Here is a 19,242-nt window from a genome sequence, read left to right on the forward strand (position 1 = left end):
CAACGTGCAAGTGTGCATTGTTTTCATTCGATGTACGTACACAATGATATTGGAGTTTGACACTTATGCTTTGGCAATATCATTTATATACATGTCTGATCTTGATTATCAACATCAGCTGAACCTCGTTAAGTAGACAATAGATGTGCAATCCAGTATTTAATTAAAGCAGAGAACACATGCTTTTTACTGCACTGGGCATCTGACCAGATGAAGTTACAAGTTATTGGAAATTTCACTCATTCAGTTCCATTAAATGTTCAATAAATAGAATTATTTATTTTCAAAATACATACAAGTTCTAGCCAATATTTATCCCTCAATCAACATCACAAACAGATTATCAGGTCATTGTCATATTGCTTTTTGTGAGAGCTTGCTGTGCACAAATTAGATGCTGCATTTCCTCCATTACAACAGCGACTACACTTCAAAAAGTACTTCATTAGCTCTAAAGCGTTTTGGAATGCCCGGTGGTCATGAAAGGCACTACATAAATGCAAGTCTGTCTTCTTTTCAGTAACATTTAATAGGATACTATCAAGGATATTTACAAATACAATTGAAAAATGCTCGACAAGTGAAGCAGTTCATTTGTAACATCTGTTGGAGATACTGTAGTAGTGCTCCCAACAATACAATCACTGCCACCATAAATAAATAACTTACAGGCTTTGTTTTTTTAATGTCCTTCAGGATAAAATGGCTTAAATCTCCCATATAAAATAAAGAAAAATAATATAAATTACTCGATAAAAAGTCTTATTCTTCAAATTAAGCTCTCCAAATACCACAAGGGGTTTGTGTAAACTAATATATTAATCCCACAGGGGAAGTTCCTCAGGAGTTTGTCCCTTTAGTCACCTCACACAACAGCTCATTTGAGCACCCTTCCAGTCAGTCTGACTCATTTGTTTTGACCGGAGGCAGCAATGCCCCAGATGACTTGTTCATGTGTCTAGTAAATTAGGTAGGTACAATAATTCTCAGATTTTAAAATTAGATTATTTTTCCCCGAACACTTCATAGGCTTTTTCAAAAGATTTAAACCTCTCAACAGGTACTTTTCAAACGCCTTCTGAAAATCTAAAAATATACCACATCCACTACGTTCTCTTACAATATGAAGCACTTATCAAGGATGAACTGTCCTTTACAATTCTACACAATGCTCCTGATTGGCCCATGCCTTTCTAAGAAATTAGAGGTTTTTAAATGAGAAACGCTTGAAAAATTGCAATTTGTTTATCTGGAACAGAGAAGGTTAAAGGGTAGATATAATCAATATTTTCATGATTATGAAAAAGTTCTGAAAAGATCAGAGTGAATGCTTCTTTCCCCTGGTTGGTAAATTATGATCCATGAGGCAAAGTCAGAATATTTTTCACTAGAAGATGAAATGCTTTACCACAATCATAGAAATTTAGGGTACAGAAGGAAGTCATTCAGTCAATTATGTCGGCGCCGGTCAAAAATGAGCTAACCAACCTAATCCCACTTTCCAGCTCATGATCTAAAGCCTTGCAGTTTACGGCACCTCAAATGCATATCCAAGTACTTTTTAAATGTGATGAGGATTTCTGCCTCTACCACCCTGTGAGTTCTAGATCTCAACCATCCTCTGGGTGAAATCATTTCTCCTCAACTCCCCTCGAATCCTTCTACCAATTACTTTAAATCTGTGCCCCTAGTTATTGACCTCTTCGCTACGGGAAATCGGTGCTTTCTATCCATTATCTATGCCGTGCATAATTTTATACACCTTAATTAAGTCTCCCCTCAACCTCCTCTGTTCCAAAGAAAGCAACCCCGGCCTATCCAATCTTTACTCATAGCTAAAATTGTCCAGTCCTGGCAAGAGGCTATTGAGACACAGTTAATTTAATTTAAAAAGAGAATTGGATAAGTATTTTAAAAGGAATTTAGAAGTATTTGAAGAATAGGGGAATGAATTTAGAATAGATGGCTGCATTTAAAGAGCTTGCAGCAACACCTCTGTAATATCACCCGATTCTACCCTTTCCTCAACTAATCTCCTGCTGAAATCCTCATCCATGCTTCTGTTACCTCTAGATTTGACTATTCCAATGCTGTCCTGGCCAGCCTCCCATCTTCCACCCTCCATAAACTTGAGCTCATCGAAAACTCTGCTGTCCATATCCTAACTCGCAGCGTCCATTTCACTCATCACCCCTGTGCTCGCTGACCTACACTGCAACACAATTTTAAAATTCTCATCCTGCTTTTTAAATCCCTCCTTGGCATTGCCCCCACTTATGTCTGCAACCTCCTCCAGCCCCACAACCCTCTGAGATCTCTGCGCTCCTTCAATTCTGGCCTCTTGTGCATCCCCGGTTTTAATCACTCCACCATTGGCAGCCATACTTCAGCTGCCTAAGCCCGAAACCCGAATTCCCTCCTTAATCACCTCTACCCCTTTAAGGCATTCCTTAAAGCCTACCTCTCTTTGACCAAGCTTTGGTCATCCGTCCTAGTATCTCATGTGGCTCAGTGTCAAATTTTGTTTAATAATGCACCTGTGAAGTGTCCTAGGATGTTTTACAAATGCAAGTTGTTGTATGATGCACCTTCTGTGTTGTAATTTCTCAGAATCTAGAAATTCGCGAGGTGAAATGTTCGGCAATTGATCCCAGTACCCACCTTCTACCAATGCTGCTTTGCAAACAGCTATATTTCATTATCTTCTACTAAGGAAACAATGTTTCACTCCCATTCAAGAAAGTAGAGCATGAAGAAAGTTCCAAACTTGAACCTGCGTGCCACCACTCAAGCACCATAACCAGGCCATCATGAAGAATGCCCTTCAATAGTACCATTTATATAGCTCACATTTCCACCAAACAAGTTCAATTTGAAAACATGAACCATGATAACCGAGAATTTTGATTACATAGCTCATGAAAACAGGAAAAAAGGTGGTGCTGTTTGAAAGCCTGGTACTATTTTTGATGCTTCCTGGATGATGAAGTGGTTCTGACAGAGGCTCTGCTGGCAGGCAGGCAGGCTGGCAGGGCTGACTTACTTCCTGCTGTTGTTGATTCAAGCTATCAATGATGGATGTACTGAGGAGCACACCAGAGGACAGCTCTTGCAGCAAGAACTAGCACAATAAATGGAAACACATTAGAATGGGCTTGATTTCAAGCTGAAAGTAATTAAAAAAATTAAGTCACTGCACAGAAATCTGAATAGCAGGCACAATATTATTCATGATAAACCTCTCAAGCCTACGGTAAATATTTTTCACCATAAGCTCATCAAGGCAAGAGATGACTGTAATACAAAAGCAAAATACTGCAGATGCTGGAAATCTTAAAAAAAAAACCAGAAAATGCTGGGAAATACTCAGATCTGGCAGCATTTGAGAGCGAGAAACAGTTAATGTTTCAGGTCGATGGCAGTCAGTCAGCATAACCCTCTATTCCCTTCTCCCTCTAGCCTCCCTTTAAATGCATCTATATGGTCCATGGTCCAGAACTTAAAGAAGGGTAACTTTGAAGGTATGAGGCGTGAATTGGTTAGAATAGATTGGCGAATGATACTTAAGGGGTTGACAGCGGATGGGCAATGGCAGACATTTAGAGACCGCATGGATGAACTACAACAATCGTACATCCCTGTCTGGCATAAAAATAAAAAAGGGAAGGTGGCTCAACCGTGGCTATCAAGGGAAATCAGGGACAGTATTAAAACCAAGGAAGTGGCATACAAATTGGCCAGAAATAGCAGCGAACCCGGGGACTGGGAGAAATTTAGAACTCAGCAGAGGAGGACAAAGGGTTTGATTAGGGCAGGGAAAATAAAGTACGAGAGGAAGCTTGCAGGGAACATTAAGACGGACTGCAAAAGCTTCTATAGATATGTAGAGAAAAAGGTTAGTAAAGACAACGTAGGTCCCCTGCAGTCAGAATCAGGGGAAGTCATAACGGGGAACAAAGAAATGGCAGACCAATTGAACAAGTACTTTGGTTCGGTATTCACTAAGGAGGACACAAACAACCTTCCGGATATAAAAGGGGTCAGAGGGTCTCGTAAGGAGGAGGAACTGAGGGAAATCCTTATTAGTCAGGAAATTGTGCTGGGGAAATTGATGCGATTGAAGGCCGATAAATCCCCAGGGCCTGATGGATTGCATCCCAGAGTACTTAAGGAGGTGGCATTGGAAATAGCAGATGCATTGACAGTCATTTTCCAACATTCCATTGACTCTGGATCAGTTCCTATCGAGTGGAGGGTAGCCAATGTAACTCCACTTTTTAAAAAAGGAGGGAGAGAGAAAACAGGCAATTATAGACAGGTCAGCCTGACATCGGTAGTGGGTAAAATGATGGAATCAATTATTAAGGATGTCATAGCAGCGCATTTGGAAAGAGGTGACATGATTGGTCCAAGTCAGCATGGATTTGTGAAAGGGAAATCATGCTTAACAAATCTTCTGGAATTTTTTGAGGATGTTTCCAGTAGAGTGGACAAGGGAGAACCAGTTGATGTGGTGTATTTGGACTTTCAGAAGGTTTTCGACAAGGTCCCACACAAGAGATTAATGTGCAAAGATAAAGCACATGGGATTGGGGGTAGTGTGCTGACGTGGATTGAGAACTGGTTGGCAGACAGGAAGCCAAGACTAAGAGTAAATGGGTACTTTTCAGAATGGCAAGCAGTGACGAGTGGGATACCGCAAGGTTCTGTGCTGGGGCCCCAGCTGTTTACATTGTACATTAATGATATAGACAAAGGAATTAAATGTAGTAGTATCTCCAAATTTGCGGATGACACTAAGTTGGGTGGCATTGTGAGCTGCGAGGAGGATGCTATGAAGCTGCAGAGTGACTTGGATAGGTAAGGTGAGTGGGCAAATGCATGGCAGATGAAGTATAATGTGAATAAATGTGAGGTTATCCACTTTGGTTGTAAAAACAGAGAGACAGACTATTATCTGAATGGTGACAGATTAGGAAAAGGGGAGGTGCAACAAGACATTGAAGGTTGGCATGCAGGTACAGCAGGCGGTTAAGAAAGCAAATGGCATGTTGGCCTTCATAGCGAGGGGATATGAGTACAGGGGCAGGGAGGTGTTACTACAGTTGTACAGGGCCTTGGTGAGGCCACACCTGGAGTATTGTGTACAGTTTTGGTCTCTTAACTTGAGGAAGGACATTCTTGCTATTGAGGAAGTGCAGCAAAGGTTCACCAGACTGATTCCCGAGATGGCAGGACTGACCTATCAAGAAAGACTGGATCAACTGGGCTTGTATTCACTGAAGTTCAGAAGAATGAGAGGGGATCTCATAGAAACGTTTAAAATTCTGACGGGTTTAGACAGGTTAGATGCAGGAAGAATGTTCCCAATGTTGGGGAAGTCCAGAACCAGAGGTCACAGTCTAAGGATAAGGGGTAAGCCATTTAGGACCGAGATGCGGAGGAACTTCTTCACCCAGAGAGTGGTGAACCTGTGGAATTCTCTACCACAGAAAGTTGTTGAGGCCAATTCACTAAATATATTCAAAAAGGAGTTAGATGTAGTCCTTATTACTAGGGGGATCAAGGGGTATGGCGAGAAAGCAGGAATTGGGTACTGAAGTTGCATGTTCAGCCATGAACTCATTGAATGGCGGTGCAGGCTTGAAGGGCCGAATGGCCTACTCCTGCACCTATTTTCTATGTTTCTATATTATTTGCTTCAACCACTCCCTGTGGTAGCGAGTTCCACATTTTCACCACTCTCTGGGTAAAGTAGTTTCTTCTGAATTCCCCATTTGATTTCTTGGTGACTATCTTATATTGAAGACCTCTAGTTTTGCTCTTCTCCACAATTGGAAACACTCTGCATCTACTCAATCCAAACTATTCATAATTTTAAAGAGCTCAATTAGTCCACCCCTCAGCCAAGAGAAAAGAGACCCCAAGCCTGGTTATTCTTTCCTGACAGGTATACCCTCACATTTCTGGTCTTATCCTTGTAAATCTTTTTTGCATCCTCGCCAGTGCCTCTATATCCTTTTTATAGTATAGCAACCAGAATTGTACACAGTACTCCAAATGTGATCCAACCAAGGTTCAATACAAGTTTAGCATAACTTTTCTACTTTTCAATGCTATCCCTCTCAAAATAATCTTAGTGCTTGGTTTGCTTTTTTTTTAAATGGCTTTGTTAACCTGCGTCACTACTTTGTGATTTGTACTCAGAGATCCCTTTGCTCTTCTATCCCATTCAGATTCTTATTTTCTAAGTAATGTGTGACCTCCTTATTTTCTTACCAAAATGTAATACCTCACATTTACCTGTGTTGAAATTCATTTGCCAATTAAATGCCCATTCTGCAAATTTATTATTGTCATATACGGCATAGTTGAGGGCTCTAAATTAAAAATCTTCATTAGCTGTGCCAACATTCCAGTTTTCGAAGTGTAGAATTTACAGCAACCAGAGTTCGGTATTGCATAGATGCAAGAATCAAGAATATTCACTGTACTTTGAAGCAAATATATCCTCTGAAGTCCTCACCAAGTCACATTGCCCAATACTAATGGCAAGACAGATCCCAGAATCATGGGAAATCTGACTGCGCTAAACTGGTTCATCTTAGCCAACCCCTTTCTCAACAAAATGTCCGAATGAGAGTCAATAAATACATCTTATAGACCAAAACTAAAAAATTTTTAAAAAAGAGAATGAAATAATTAATCCATTCAGTAAGACTGAAAATTCTAATTGCCTCATGTTTATCTCCAACAAGTGGATTCCTAATTCAATTGGTTTATTATGAAAGCAAGGTGGTTGCAAATGCATTAATCAATTCCTCGGAATGGTGCAATATACAAAATAAGCAAACATTTGAATAAAATTTAAAAAGCAGAAATGAAGGAAGCAACTCAACCTGGAGAACGACAACACTTCAAAGCAAATCAGTGCCATTAAATACGACAAGATGCAGTTTGCAAAAGCACAGAGCTTGAGAGACTGAGCTGGGTAAATCGCAATCGGAGTGGATCGCACGAGTGGAAGAATTTGGTGATAGTAGGAATTCGGTAGAGAGGAGGAAGGCTGTTTCTCACATCCAGCTCAAAAGGGGAACTCTAAGTTAAGTATCTAGATATCTAATACATAATTACTTTGTGTTTAGTATCTTTGGTTCTTGTTAAACTTGAATAAATGTGTCATTTTTCTCTCTAAGTTAGGACAGTGGGCTAAACTAAAGTTTTGTTAATAGTCTATTAAATAGAGGCGTGGCAGGACACCTCCATCTCATTAAATGCACATCCTGTGTCATATGAGAAGTTGAAGATATTTCTGGTTTCCTGGATAACCACATGTGAAGTGTCAGCAGTTGGAGTCAGCTCCAGGTTTTGGAGCTTGAGCAACGGCTAGCGTCACTGCAGTGCATCCGCAAAGCTGAGAGCTTTGTGGATAGCACATTTCAGGAGGTGGTCACCCTGCAGCTTACGAGTTTGCCGGCAGAGGGGGAATGGATGATTGCCAGACAGACAAGGAGGACCAGGCAGGTAGTGCAGAGTCCCGAGTGTATCTCGCTTTCCATTCGGTTCTGAATACTGGTGAGAGCGATAGTTCCTTCGGGGAGTACAGCCAGAGCCAAAACCTCAGCAATGTGGGTGACTCAGCTGTGCGGGGGGGGGAAAAAAGAGGAAGGTCAGAAAAGCAATAGTGTTAGGAATTCAATAGTTAGGGAACAGACCGGTGTTTCTGTGACCGCAGACATGACTCCAGGATGGTATGTTGCCTCCCTGGTGCCAGGCTCAAGGATGTCACTGAGCGGCTGTAAAACATTCTGGGGGTGGGGGAGTGGAGGAATGTACAACCAGAGGTCATGGTCCATATTGGTACGATAGAGAGAGAGAGATGAGCTCCTGCAGGCAGATGTTAGAGGACTAGGAAAGAAAAAGCAGGACCTTAAAAGATAGTAATCAACGGATTACTCCCGGTGCCACGCGCTAGTTAGAACAGAAATAGGAAGATAGAGCAGATGAATACATGGCTGGAGAGATGGTGCAGGATGGAGGACTTTAGATTCCTGTGGCATTAGGACTGATTTTGGGGTAGGTGGGACCTGTACAACATGGACGGGTTGTATCTCAACAGGGCCGTGACCAATATCCTCACGGAGAGATTTGCTAGTGCTGTTGTGAAGGGTTTAAACTAGTTTGGCAGGGAGGATGGGAAACAGAGTGCAGATTCAGAAGGGAGAGAAGCAAAGCTGGAAATGGAAGACAATAAATTTGTTACATGAGTTTGGAAGGCAGAGGAAACAAAGGCTAGAAAATAGATGACAAGGGGGTCGGCAGTGCTTAATGGTATATACTTTAATGCAAGGAGTCTAATGAATAAGGCAGATGAGCTGAGGGCACAGATAGACATGTGGAAGTATGATATCATAGCTATTACTGAAACATGGCTAAAAGAGCAGGAATGGCAGCTGAACATTCCTCGTTACAGGGATTTCATACGCGATTGAGAGGGGGGGGGGTTTAAAAAAAAAGAGGGCGATCGCTATATTGGTTAAAGAAGCAATTACATCTGTGATGAGGGATGATATTTGATGATCCAACTAACCCGAGGCCATATGGGTTGAACTGAAGAACAAAAAAGGGGCAATTACACTGCTGGGAGTGTACTATAGATCCCGAAACAGCAAGAGATTTAGAACAAATATGTAGGCAAATGTCTGAGAAGTGCAAAAACAATAGGGCAGTAATAGTAGGGATTTCAACTACCCTAACATTAACTGGGATAGAATCAGTGTAAAAAGTATAACTAAGGATACAGAATTCTTAAAATGCATTCAGGAGAATTTTTTTAGCCAGTACGTAACAAGCCCAACAAGATAGGGGGTGGTTCTGGACTTAGTTTTAGGGAATAAAGCTGGGCAGGTTGAAGGGGTATCAATGGGTGAGCATTTTAGTGGTAGTGATCATAATTCAGTGAGATTTAGCATAATTACGGAAAAGGACCAAATAGATCAGGAGTAAACGTTCTTGATTGGGGAAAGGCCAACTTTACTAAACTGAGATGCAATTTAGCAAAAGTGGACTGGAAACAGCTACTTGAAGGTAAATCAGTGTCAGAACAGTGGGAGGCAATAATGAGGGTTCAGAGCAAATATGTTCCACAAAGAAAATGGGTTGGACTACCAAATCTAGAGAGCCCTGGATGTCAAGGCAATACAGGGCAGGGAAAGACAAAAAAGGGAAGCTTATGTCAGATACCAAAAGCTAAATACTGCAGAAAGCCTAGAGTATAGAAAGTGCAGGGGTGAACTTAAAAAGGAAATTATGAAAGCAGAGATGGCATGAAAATATATTGACGTAATATCAGGGAAAACCCAAAGATGTTTTATAAATACATAAAGAGCAAGAGGGTAACTAAGGAAAGAGTAGGGCCTATTAGAGACCAAAAAGGAAGCTTGTGCGTGGAGGCGGAATACATGGTTATGGCACTTAATGAATACTTTGCGTCTATCTTAACAAAAGAGAGGGACAATGCAGACATTGTAGTTAAAGAAAAGGAGTGTATAATATTAGATGAGATAAACATAGTGAGGAAGTATTATTAAGTGGTTCAGCACCTTTGAAAGTAGATAAATCACCAGACTCAGATGAAATGTATCCCAGGTTGTTAAGAGAAGTAAAGGAGGAAATAGCGGAGGCTCAGACGATCATTTTTCAATCCTCTCTGGCTACAGGTGTGGTGCCGGAGGACTGGCAGATTGCTAACGTTGTACCGTTGTTTAAAAAAGGAGAAAAGGATATACCGAGTAATAACAGGCCAGTCAGTCTAACCTCGGTGGTGGGCAAATTGTTGGAAAAAATTCTGAGTGTCAGTATTAATACTCATTTAGAAAGGCACGGATCAATCAAGGACAGTCAGCATGGATGTGTTACAGGAAGGCCGTGTCTGACGAAGTTGATTGAATTTTTTTAGGTTTTGAGGAGGTGAATTTATGAGGTAAATCATGCTTGACAAATCTTCTAGAATTTTTTTGAGGATGTGTAACTAGTAGAGTGGACAAGGGGGAGCCAGTGGATGTGGTATATTTAGACTTTCAAAGGCTTCTGACAAGGTCCTACACAAGAGATTAGTGTGCAAAATGAAAGCACATGGTATTGGGGGTAATGTATTGACATGGATAGAGAATTGGTTGGCAGACAGGAAGCAAAGAGTCGGAATAAACGGGTCCTTTTCAGAATGGCAGGCAGTGACTAGTGGGGTACCGCAAGGTTCAGTGCTGGGACCCCAGCTATTTACAATGTAGATTAATGATTTAGACGAAGGAATTGAGTGTAATATCTCCAAGTTTGCAGAGGACACCAAGCTGGGTGGCAGTGTGAGCTGTGAGGAGGATGCTAAGAGGCTGCAGGGTGACTTGGACAGGTTAGGTGAATGGGCAAATACATGGCAGATGCGGTATAATGTAGATAAATGAGGTTATCCACATTGGTGATAAAAACAAGGCGGCAGATTAGTAAAAGGGGAGTTGTAATGAGACCTGGGCGTCATGGTACACAGTCATTGAAAGTTGGCATACAGGTACAGCAGGCAGTGAAGGCAGCAAATGGCATGTTGGCCTTCATAGCGAGAGGATTTGAGTATAGGAGCAGAGAGGTCTTACTACAGTTGTACAGGGCCTGGGTGAGGCCACACTGTGTACAGTTTTGGTCTCCTAATCTGAGGAAGGACATTCTTGCGATTGAGGGAGTGCAGTGAAGGTTCACCAGGCTGATTCCCGGGATGACAGGGCTGACATATGAAGAAAGATTGGATCGACTAGGCTTATATTCAATGGAATTTAGAAGAATGAGGGGGATCTCATAGAAACATATAAAATTCTGACGGGATTGGACAGGTTAGATACAGGAAGAATGTTCCTGATGTTGGGAAGTCCAGAACCAGGGGTCACAGTCTAAGGATAAGGGGTAAGCCATTTAGAACTGAGATGAGGAGAAACTTCTTCACTCAGAGTTGTGAACCTGTGCAATTCTCTACCACAGAAAGTTGTTGAGGCCAGTTCGTTAGATATATTCAAAAGGGAATTAGATGCGGCCGTTACAGCTAAAGGGATCAAGGGGTATGGAGAGAAAGCAGGAATGGGGTACTGAAGTGCATGATCAGCCATGATCATATTGTATGGTGGTGTTGGCTCGAAGGGCCGAATGGCCTACTCCTGCACCTGTTTTCTATGTTTCTATGTAACAAGGAGGGTTTATGAGGGCCGTACATTTGATGTAGTCTACATGGATTTTAGCAAGGCTTTTGACAAGGTCCTACATGGCAAGCTGCTCAGAAAAGTAAAAGCCCATGGGATCCAAGGGAAAGTGGCAAGTTGGATTCCAAATGAGCTCAGTCGCAGGAAGCAAAGGGTGACGAATATTTTTGTGACTGGAAATCTGTTTCCAGTGGGGTTCCACAGGGCTCAGAACTAGGTCCCTTGCTTTTTGTGGTATACATCAGTGATTTAGACTTTAATGTAGGGGGTACTGAAGATATAAATGGACTGGTCAGGTGGGCAGAAAAGTGGCAAATAGAATTCAATCCAGAGAACAAGTAATGCATTTGGGGAGGGCTAAAAAGGCAAGGGAATACTTAATAAATGGTAGGCGACTGAGAAGTGTCGGGGAACAGAGGGACCTTGGAGTGTATAGAAACATAGAAACATAGAAAATAGGTGCAGGAGTAGGCCATTCGGCCCTTCTAGCCTGCACCGCCATTCAATGAGTTCATGGCTGAACATTCAACTTCAGTACCCCATTCCTGCTTTCTCGCCATACCCCTTGATCCCCCTAGCAGTAAGGACCTCATCTAACTCCTTTTTGAATATATTTAGTGAATTGGCCTCAACAACTTTCTGTGGTAGAGAATTCCACAGGTTCACCACTCTCTGGGTGAAGAAGTTCCTCCGCATCTCGGTCCTAAATGGCTTACCCCTTATCCTTAGACTGTGACCCCTGGTTCTGGACTTCCCCAACATTGGGAACATTCTTCCTGCATCTAACCTGTCTAACCCCGTCAGAATTTTATATGTTTCTATGAGGTCCCCTCTCATTCTTCTGAACTCCAGTGAATACAAGCCCAGTTGATCCAGTCTTTCTTGATAGGTCAGTCCCGCCATCCCGGGAATCAGTCTGGTGAACCTTCGCTGCACTCCCTCAATAGCAAGAATGTCCTTCCTCAGGTTAGGAGACCAAAACTGTACACAATACTCCAGGTGTGGCCTCACCAATGCCCTGTACAACTGTAGCAACACCTCCCTGCCCCTGTACTCAAATCCCCTTGCTATGAAGGCCAACATGCCATTTGCTTTCTTAACCGCCTGCTGCACCTGCATGCCAACCTTCAATGACTGATGTACCATGACACCCAGGTCTCTTTGCACCTCCCCTTTTCCTAATCTGTCACCATTCAGATAATAGTCTGTCTCTCTGTTTTTACCACCAAAGTGGATAACCTCACATTTATCCACATTATACTTCATCTGCCATGCATTTGCCCACTCACCTAACCTATCCAAGTCGCTCTGCAGCCTCACAGCATCCTCCTCGCAGCTCACACTGCCACCCAACTTAGTGTCATCCGCAAATTTGGAGATACTACATTTAATCCCCTCATCTAAATCATTAATGTACAGTGTAAACAGCTGGGGCCCCAGCACAGAACCTTGCGGTACCCCACTAGTCACTGCCTGCCATTCTGAAAAGTACCCATTTACTCCTACTCTTTGCTTCCTGTCTGACAACCAGTTCTCAATCCATGTCAGTACACTACCCCCAATCCCATGTGCTCTAACTTTGCACATCAATCTCTTGTGTGGGACCTTGTCGAACGCCTTCTGAAAGTCCAAATATACCACATCAACTGGTTCTCCCTTATCCACTCTACTGGAAACATCCTCAAAAAATTCCAGAAGATTTGTCAAGCATGATTTCCCTTTCACAAATCCATGCTGACTTGGACCTATCATGTCACCTCTTTCCAAATGCACTGCTATGAAATCCTTAATAATTGATTCCATCATTTTACCCACTACCGATGTCAGGCTAACCGGTCTATAATTCCCTGTTTTCTCTCTCCCTCCTTTTTTAAAAAGTGGGGTTACATTGGCTACCCTCCACTCCATAGGAACTGATCCAGAGTCAATGGAATGTTGGAAAATGACTGTCAACGCATCCACTATTTCCAAGGCCACCTCCTTAAGTACTCTGGGATGCAGTCCATCAGGCCCTGGGGATTTATCGGTCTTCAATCCCATCAATTTCCCCAACACAATTTCCCGGCTAATAAGGATTTCCCTCAGTTGCTCCTCCTTACTAGACCCCCCGACCCCTTTTATAACCGGAAGGTTGTTCGTGTCCTCCTTCGTGAATACCGAACCAAAGTACTTGTTCAATTGGTCCGCCATTTCTTTGTTCCCCGTTATGACTTCCCCTGATTCTGACTGCAGGGGACCTACATTTGTCTTTACTAACCTTTTTCTCTTTACATATCTATAGAAACTTTTGCAATCCGTCTTAATGTTCCCTGCAAGCTTCTTCTCATACTCCATTTTCCCTGCCCTAATCAAACCCTTTGTCCTCCTCTGCTGAGTTCTAAATTTCTCCCAGTCCCCAGGTTCGCTGCTATTTCTGGCCAATTTGTATGCCACTTCCTTGGCTTTAATACTATCCCTGATTTCCCTTGATAGCCACGGTTGAGCCACCTTCCCTTTTTTATTTCTATGCCAGACAGGAATGTACAATTGTTGTAGTTCATCCATGCGGTCTCTAAATGTCTGCCATTGCCCATCCACAGTCAACCCCTTAAGTATCATTCGCCAATCCATCTCAGCCAATTCACGCCTCATACCTTCAAAGTTAGCCTTCTTTAAGTTCTGGACCATGGTCTCTGAATTAACTGTTTCATTCTCCATCCTAATGCAGAATTCCACCATATTATGGTCACTCTTCCCCAAGGGGCCTCGCACAACGAGATTGCTAATTAATCCTTTCTCATTACATAACACCCAGTCTAAGATGGCCTCCCCCCTAGTTGGTTCCTCGACATATTGGTCTAAAAAACCATCCCTTATGCACTCCAGAAAATCCTCCTCCACCGTATTGCTTCCAGTTTGGTTAACCCAATCTATGTGCATATTAAAGTCACCCATTATAACTGCTGCACCTTTATTGCACGCACCCCTAATTTCCTGTTTGATGCCCTCCCCAACATCACTACTACTGTTTGGAGGTCTGTACACAACTCCCACTAACGTTTTTTGCCCTTTGGTGTTCTGCAGCTCTACCCATATAGATTCCACATCATCCAAGCTAATGTCCTTCCTGACTATTGCCTTAATCTCCTCCTTAACCAGCAATGCTACCCCACCTCCTTTTCCTTTTATTCTATCCTTCCTGAATGTTGAATACCCCTGGATGTTGAGTTCCCAGCCCTGCTCATCCTGGAGCCACGTCTCCGTAATCCCAATCACATCATATTTGTTAACATCTATTTGCACAGTTAATTCATCCACCTTATTGCGGATACTCCTTGCATTAAGACACAAAGCCTTTAGGCTTGTTTTTTTAACACCCTCTGTCCTTTTAGAATTTTAGTATGTCAACAGATCCCTGAAGATAGCAGGACAGGTAGATAAGTTGGTTAAGGTGGCATACGGGATATTTGCCTTTATTAGCCGAGGCATAGAATACAAGAGCAAGGAGGTTATGCTTGAACTGTATAAAACACGAGTGAAACCTTAATGTCAGCTGTGGCTCAGTGGGTAGCACTCTCCAAGGACTTGAGCACAAAAAAAAAATCTAGGCTGACACTCCAGTGCAGTGCTGAGCGCTGCAAATATGTTCCACAAAGAAAAAGGGTGGGACTATTAAATCTAGAGCGCCCTGGATATCAAGGGGCATACAGGGTAGGAAAAGACAAAAAAAGGGAAGCTTAGGTCAGATACCAAGAGCTAAATACTGCAGAAAGCCGAGATGAGTATAGAAAGTGCAGGGGCTGAAAGTGCTGAGTGCTGCACTGTCTGAGGTGCTATCTTTCAGATGAGATGTTAAACCGAGGCCCCGTCTGCTCTCTCAGGTGGATGTAAAAAATCACATGGCAGATGTAAAAGATCACATGGCACTATTTAGAAGAACAGGGGAAGTTATCCTCGGTGTCCTGGTCAATATTTATCCTTCAAACATAACAAAAGAACAGATTATCTGGTCATTATCATTTTGCTTTTGTGGGAGCTTGCTGTGCACAAATTGGCTGCCGCATTTCCCACATTACAACAGTGACTACACTCCAAAGGTACTTCATTGGCTGTAAAGTGCTTTGAAATGTCCAGTGGTCTTGAAAGACGCTATATAAATCCAAATCTTTCTTTCTTAGTTAGAGTACTGCGTACAGTTCTGGTCACCACATTACAGGAAAGATGTGATTGCACTAGAGAGGGTACAGAGGAGATTTACGAGGATGTTGCCAGGACTGGAGAATTTTAGCTATGAGGAAAGATTGGATAGGCTGGGGTTATTTTCTTTCGAACAAAAGAGGCAGACGGGTGACTTGATTGAGCTGTATAAAATTATGAGGGGCCTAGAGTGGATAGGAAGCACCTATTTCCCCTAGCAGAGAAGTCAATAACTAGGGGGTATTGATTTAAAGTAATGAGTAGAAGGATTAAAAGGGATTGGAGGAGAACTTTTTTCACCCAGAGGGTGGAGGAGGTGTGGAACTCACTGCCTGAAAGGGTGGTAGAGTCAGAAATCCTAATCACATTTTAAAAATTACTTGGATATGCACTTGAAGTGCTGCAACCTACAAAGCTATGGACCAAGAGCTGGAAAGCGTTATTAGGCTGCAGAGCTCTTTTTCAGCTGGCACAGACACTATGGGTTGTAAATTTCTATGATTCTATCTGCTGGTTCAGTAATATTCTGTTCACTGAGACGTTACTGTAAAAGACTACAGTACATTGAAGTTCCAATGTATATCCAAAGATATATCCCAAGGTGACAGCAAAAAGCTGATGGATAAAGAATTACACAGATTGGTTGTAAATCTGTAGAATTCGCTGCCTGAGAGAGCTGTGAAGCTGGGTCATTGAATAAATTTAAGACAGAAATAGACAGTTTCTTAAACGATAAGGGAATAAGGGGAGCAGGTGGGGAAGTGGGGCTGAGTCCATGATCAGATCAGCCATGATTTTATTGAATGGCAGAGCAGGCTCGAGGGGCTGTATGGCCTACTCCTGTTCCTATTTCTTATGTTCTTATGTTCTTATGTTCTTTTCCTGGCCTACTGTTGTGCTCCTGGACACTGTGTCTGCATGTGCTTAAAACTGGCACAACTTGCCCATGATGAATTGTGTGGTAGCCCCCTCCACAACTCCTCAGACTGCTAGTGGATGCATGGTTATCAGCAAGAGACCGGAAATTAGTATAGTCAGCATTACTCATGCCTTAAGCCACTGGGTTTGTTTGAATTTGCCAGGCACAGCAGCACAGAAAACATCCAAGTTTCAGTGCTGTTCGTAGAGAGCTAGAATTATTCACAGCACAGTACAAGTGGTATTGGTTTTAAAACCATAAATAAAAAAAATTCCTGCAACAAAGATGTTAAATCTCAAAAATGGAAAAACTTTTCAGTATCTGATCTATTTTAACATTGGAAACATAAAATGAAGTACATGTAGCTTTTCTTACTTACATTTTCCCTTTACTTTTCATCAAGGTGATGTTATGCTGCAGAATGACTAATAGCTCTGGGTACTCAGTGCCAGTGGACTATTTAACCAAGTCTAACCTGTGCTCACTTGTTTCCCTATGCTTATGAACTTTTCAGGAGGGAATCATTGGAATATCAGGAGTACGAACACTAGAATATTAAATGTCCTTTCTCCTCCCTTGCACAGGAACAGTGATGTTAACTGCTGCACTTTAAATGCCACTGCAGTTGTCCTCAGCTAACTCAGCAGAGACCAGGAATCAAACGCAAAACATCCTGGCCTCTTCGGATCAGAATTACACCATGCATTATTACAAAGTATTAAAGCCATTTGTTCCCAACAGGTCCATGCTGGTGTTTATGCTCCACACAAGCCTCCTCCCACCCCTCTTTATCTAACCCCATCAACATATCCTTCTATTCCTTTCTCTCTCTCTCGTGCTTATCTAGTTTCCCCTTGAATGCATCTGTGCTATTCGCCTCAACTACTCGCTGTGATAGGAGTTCCACATTCTCACCACTCTCTAGGTAATGAAGTTTCTCCTAAATTCCCTATTGGATTTATTAGTGACCATCTTATATTTATGACTCCTAGTCCTGGTCTCCCCTGCGAATGGAAACATCTTCCCTACACCTACCCTATCAAACCCTTTCATAATCTTAAAGACCACTATCAGGTCACCCCTCAGAAAAGAGACCCAGTCTGTTCAATCTTTCCTGATAGGTATAACCTCTCAGTTCGGGTATCATTCCAGTTCATCTTTTTTGTGCCTTCTCCAATGCCTCTATCTCAATTTAATAATATGGAGACCAGAAATAATGATGAGAGCAGTTTCGCTGCAGCTTCAAATATGTGTTAAAACTGGAGAAGACAACAGAGATGGAAATCACATGTACCCGTTAAGGCATTTAATAATTACCCCCCACCCCCCCCCCCAACAAAATGCTGTGCAAACTGTACTGTAACTTTTAACTACAAAAGACATATTTGTTGATGTACATTAAAAAGCATCAAAGGAGAGTATTTGCCTATGGTGTCTATTTAACGTGAGACTGTTGACATCTTTGAAATATACACAACTTTAGTTGATTAGCTAGTCACTTACAGAAAACTGATCACAAGTTGGCAATCATATCACTACATCAAAAAGATCCCTCAATGACTCAGCACTGGTGCTACATTTAACTATCTACACCAAGGTAATTCAAGGTTCTATCCTTCATCCATGCTTAAGTTAGCTGATCTCAGCTGGAACAGAGGTGATTAATTGGCTGCAGTGTATCCAGGGGAGGGTGGGGCATTTTCTAGGGTGGTCTCTGATGAGGCTTAGCTGTGGCTGAACAGCTTAAGACTTTATCTTGGTTTACAAATGATCATAAGAGACAGGTACCCCAGAGTGCTGCCAGCTGCTATGGATCATACTCAAGTACATGTCATCACTTTCAGGAAGACAGAAAATTGGGCAGAGCCAGGGGAGAGATGATCAGAAAGATGCCTTTCTCAAGATGAATCGAAGCCTTCGATGTCCCCAAATGTGAAATACTCGACTGTATAATTTGAGGGAGTGATGGACTGGTTTTGCACTCTCTCCTTATTTATGACAAAAATCAAGCAGCAGAAAATGTAGTCTTAATCAGTCAGTAGTTCTTCAGAAATTACACATTAGCTTAAATATGGCTCACTATGTCATCTTAATTGGTACAGAAAAACACCATCAAGGCTTTAAATACTGAGGCTTCACTTTACCCATCAAATTTGTATGTAAAATCTAATATACTTTAACAATTATCAGATGCTGACCAGCTTTCCCTGGTCCATAATAACATGGACAAGTGTTCAGCCCTCAATAATGTTAACTTCAAAATAATTAACTCTGGACAAAGAACAATTTTGCTAGTTAGCATTAACTATGAAATTCAATTGCAAGAATTTTATGCAGCATCATCAGCAATACATTACTACCCAATCAAAACATAGCATACATTACAACAGGCTCTGAATGGTTAATGAATGAAATTACTCATTAGTCCTTGTACTGGTGACATCAAAATGGATTACGAGTCCACAGGTCATTAGTAAAGGAAACATTTGATTTAAAGCAATCGGTTGCAGCGTTGTTAGGATTTAATGCCATGCCATATAATTTAACACAGAAGAGTAATTGGTTCAATGAAACACTAAAGAACCTCTGGTCCCTACAGGTATACACAGCATGTTTGCTTCATTGCGTTGAATCAAAAGATCACAGAATTTTATAATGGATTCTTTGCTTAGTTGTTGAAAAATGTGTAATGTATGAAATCAGCAATGACCAAGTATCCTGCTGACAGTCCAATATTTCATCTGCACAGTGTACTATGTCACTCATTGTCCTTGTAACCTACAGTATGCTCCTGTCATCACATTCCAGATCAATTAAAATAGATATCTACACCCAGTCATCAAATTCCAGATCAATTAAAATCTGTTGACTCTCTAACTTTTCAGTTTCTACGAAGGATCACTGACC

General features: G+C 41.9%; 1 protein-coding gene across 1 annotated transcript in view; it reads right to left on the reverse strand.

The window, feature by feature from the left end:
* The window catches only part of phlpp2 (PH domain and leucine rich repeat protein phosphatase 2), a 214,526-nt gene that overhangs the window by 121,244 nt on the left and 74,040 nt on the right, over positions 1-19,242 (reverse strand). The window lies entirely within an intron of this gene.

The sequence above is a fragment of the Pristiophorus japonicus genome, chromosome 13 (assembly GCF_044704955.1).
Source record: "Pristiophorus japonicus isolate sPriJap1 chromosome 13, sPriJap1.hap1, whole genome shotgun sequence".
Lineage (NCBI taxonomy): Eukaryota > Metazoa > Chordata > Chondrichthyes > Pristiophoridae > Pristiophorus > Pristiophorus japonicus.